Genomic DNA, 4531 nt, shown 5'->3' with positions numbered 1-4531 from the left:
CCCCCTTTTGTGCCTGGCTGAGGTCCTTGAGTTTTTCTCTGGTGTGAGGTTTAATACAATAATACTGGATTTTGCTTGATTTCATCTCTCTGCCAGACCGAGTCCCTTACACTCAATTTCTGATTCTCCAGCACAATCACATAAGGGTCAGCCACAGCTATTAAATGAGTGAGTAAGTATGATAATACTCTTCAGAGGACTGAGACTGAGAAGGGTCTTTCCTATACTTAAAAAAACAAAAACACAATTCTGGGTATGGTGGTACATACCTTTAATCTCAGCATGCAGGAGGCAGAGGCAAGTGGATATCTGTGAGTTCTAGGTCAGCCTAGTCTACCTAGTGGCCAGGGCTACTTAGTGAGATGCTGTGACCAATGAAACAAAACAAAACAAATGAAGTGCAATGTCTCAGCATAGGTGGTTCTTGCCAAGGATGATCTTGAACTCTGGATCCGTCCACCTTCACCTCCCAAGTGCTAGGATTTCAGGCATGCACCATCACACTCAACAAGACTCTACAGCTTGCTAGTGAAGAAAAAGGAGAGAGCTCGACTTGGTGACCCAGGTCTGTAGTAATCCTAGCTCTTGGGAGGTGGAGGTGGAAGATCAGGAACTCAAGGCCAACCTTGACTATGTAGGGAATTGGAAGCCAGCTTGGGGGTATACCACCACAACCAGCCTAGGTTCCACCTCTTAAAGGTCCCAGCATCACTACACTGACAGCCAAGCTTCTGACACATGGACCCTCAGGGGACACATTTAAACCATAGGAGGCTCTCAACTTCATTCTCTAGACTTCTTACTTACGTCAGCAGGACAAGTGAATGAGGAAACAAACTCTCCCATCCACTGGGCCTTCCCTGCCATTCTCAGGGGCATCTCAGAATCAATCAGCTATTCTTTCTTCTCTAGATTCCCTAGCACCCTCTAGACCACCAGATCTATGAGCTCAAAGGCAGGACTGGGACTAGAGAGGCAAGCAAGTGTCCCAGGCATCAGAATTTAAGGAGGTACCCCTGCCAGGCAGGGAGGTGCCCCCTTGAATTCTGTGTCCTAGATCCTCACTAGCTTGACTTCAGTCCTGGCTTTGTGCTGGGCTGGTGTATTCACAAAGGGATAGGAGAAAAGGAGGTTCAAAAAAGAGTAGGAGGGAACAAACAAATGTCTTTTTTTTTTTTCAAATAATCAAAGAAAGGCTGGGGCTGGAGTGATGGCTCAGCGATTAAAAGCACTGGTTGCTCTTGCAGAGGACCCAGATTTGGTTCCCAGCACCATAGACCAAAGGATTCCACCCAAGTCTAACAGTGGGACAATGAGCTTACTGGGGTTGCTTACAGGAGCATGGGTGAAGGGTTACAGGAGCATAGGTGACTCAAAGACAGCTGCATCATCATAAAGCACACTCCATCATGGGGTGATGATTCATGAAAGCTACATCTTTAGAGCTCCCTGCCCAACTTGTAGACTGCTCCACGGAAGAGTTTCCTCTCCCAGGCAACAGTTCATTACTTATATAACTTTGGGGAGGGGCCTTGTGACTCTTGTACCTTTCTGAGCTTCCTGTGCCATCTAAGCTTCATTAGTTTCCTGAGTCTCAGGAACCTCCCCCCCCCACCCTCCAGGAGGAGACAATTCCTCAACCGGTGGACACCCAAGGTCAATGGCAAAGTGAAACACAATGACCACAGAGCAAGTGTTCTCATACAAGCCATCTCTTGAGAACCCACAACCCTGGACCAGCTGGCCAAAGGTCATCTACAGAGTGATGAACAGCAGGGAAAATGTATTTCATACACTGCCCACACCTCTCCTTAGGGTTCCCAGGGGGGAGGGGACGTGATGGGGAAGAAATCGTGGCCCCTCTGCTCTTGCTGCCTTCTCAGACTTGACATCTTTTGCTTGGTGTCACGAGCCTCACCCCAGACAAGATGACTCAGACCCTAAATTGCCAGGGCTGGAAGCACCCTCAAGGACAGCTAACTCTGTGCTGTTCGGGTGGCAGTGGCCAGCTCCCACCCGAACACATGACTTTTGATCTCTTGACATGTGCTGGTCCAAACTGGCATGGACTGTAGGCATAAAATACACACTAGAGTTCTGAGGACATAACTGGACAAAATAATGCAGAATAACCTAATTTTTTTTGAGACTTAGTGTAGCCCAGGATATCATTGAACTTTAGATCTTCCTGCCTCGGCTTCCCAAGAGCTTGAATTGCAGGCATATGCCACCATATCTGGTTTTGTATTTTTATTTATTATTTTAAAAATTATACTTATTTGTTGTGTGTGTATATATGTGTGTGTGGTCACACGTGTGTGCACAGCACATGTGTGGAGGTAAGAGGACAACTTGCAGGAGTCAATTCTGTTCTATTATGTGGGACCTGGGGATTGAACTTAAGTTATCAGGCTTAGTGGCAAACACTTTTTTTGTTTTTGTTTTTAAGAAAATGCTAATTTAATAATCAACAATTTAATAAAGTTATTATGTTTGTAATCATCTAAAACCAAACATTATTTTTGCATGCAGGTGCATAAAAAGAAATACAACTTTGCAGATAATTTTATAATAATATTTTAGCTCTTGGGCTTTATTGTGCCAACACAAAGTAATTTAATTAAAAGTATATTTTCTTAGTGTAAAATACTTGCTGAACTATCAAAATAGGATTGTAAAACATTTTTTAACTTAAAAATTTATTGAGAATTTCATACATGCATATAAGGTGTTTTGAACAAATCCACATTCACTCCCTCCCCTCCAAAACCTTCCAGACCCCAATCTTATCCAAAGGAATATTGACAACTGATTACTGCTAGATGAGGAACAGCTGACCCTCCTAAAACAAAGACCTCTAGATAGGCTGACTAGATTCAGCAGATGGACAAGTAGTGGGTAATGGCTGGGATTCCGACAACACAGCAGACAGTAGCAGGGATATCAGAGTATAAGGGCTCTAGTGGGGGCAGGGAGGCTGTGGGAGGGTGCTATCTGGGAAGTGGGTGTAAAAATAAATAATTAATTAGTTAAAAAAATACTTGCTGAACTATCAAAATAGGATTGTAAAACTTTTTTAACTTAAAAATTTATTAAGAATTTCATACATGCATATAAGGTATTTTGATCAAATCCACCCCTACTCCCTCTCCTCTAACTCCTCCCATATCTCCCCATCACTTTTTCTTGACAACTTCATGTACTCTTTCTCTCTCTTTCTTTCTTTCTTTCTTTCTTTCTTTCTTTCTTTCTTTCTTTTTCTTTCTTTTTGTCTTTTTTGAGACAGGGTCTCCTTGTAGCCACAGCTGTCCTGGAACTCACTATGTAGACCAGGCTGGCCTTGAACTCGCAAAGATCCACCTGCCTCTGCCTTCCAAGTACTGGGCTTAAAGGTGTGCGCCACCATGCCTGGCCTTTCTTCTTCTTCTTCTTCTTCTTCTTCTTCTTCTTCTTCTTCTTCTTCTTCTTCTTCTTCTTCTTCTTCTTCTTCTTCTTCTTCTTCTTTTTTAAATGGGGCTTTTGTGGCAAACATTTTTACCCACTGAGCCATTTCACTAGCCCTTGGCTTCATACTTTGAAAAATATGTATACATGGATTATGTGTTGAGATGATTGTATTTGGGATCTATTGTGTTAAATATATAACAATTCTTTTTTTTCTTTTTTCTTTTTCCCTTCCTTACTTTTTTTCCCCCTCTTGAGTTGAGGTCTCACTTTGTAGCCTAGGTTGGTTTCAAACTTACATAGGCCTGATTCTGCAGTAATCCTCCTACCTCAGTCTCCCAAGTGCTGGGATTATGGGTATGATTCACTATACCCTCTTCCCCTGGATCTTTCCACTTTTTAAAATGTGACTACTGAGGCTGGAGCGATGGCTCAGTGGTTAAGAGCACCAGCTGCTCTTACAGTGAACCCAGGTTTGAAACCTAGCACCTACATGGAAACTAACAATCATCCATAACTCCACTTCCAGAGTAATCTGACGCCCTCTTCTGACCTCTGTGGGCATTGCATGATACCGGTACACATATACATACAGGCAATATACTCATACACATAAAATAAAAAGAATAAAATATTTTTTAAAAATGTGACTGCTGTAAATGGAAAAGTTACAGATGTGCCTTGATTGTGGGCTGGTTATGGTTCTGTTGTACAATGGTCTAGTTCAAATTTCTCCTCTAACAGATGAGACACTTTCAGAGAGAAGCCCTTTTCCAGCCCCACCATTCTCTAAACATCACCCTCCATCCCACCTCTTGATGAGCCCTGGGAGTGGAGGGTTGTGCATGGAGATCTGTGACCTGCAGGCCTCAAGGGAAATGTTTAAGACTGAAGGTACTGGCTATGGTTTGGAGAATGAAAAAAAAAGGTAGAGACATGGTCTCCAGAGTCAAATTGTTTGGGTGCTGGGGATTGAGTCTAGGGCTCTACACACACTAAATACTGAAGAGTCACTCTTTCTTTTATATTATTTGTTGTGTGTGTGTGTGTGTGTGCATGTGTGTCTGTGTGTCTGTGTGTATGATGT

The sequence above is a fragment of the Nannospalax galili genome, unplaced genomic scaffold (assembly GCF_000622305.1).
Source record: "Nannospalax galili isolate Female #2095 unplaced genomic scaffold, S.galili_v1.0 scaffold210, whole genome shotgun sequence".
In the NCBI taxonomy this organism is placed as follows: domain Eukaryota; kingdom Metazoa; phylum Chordata; class Mammalia; order Rodentia; family Spalacidae; genus Nannospalax; species Nannospalax galili.
Note: the sequence above shows the minus strand (reverse complement) of the source record.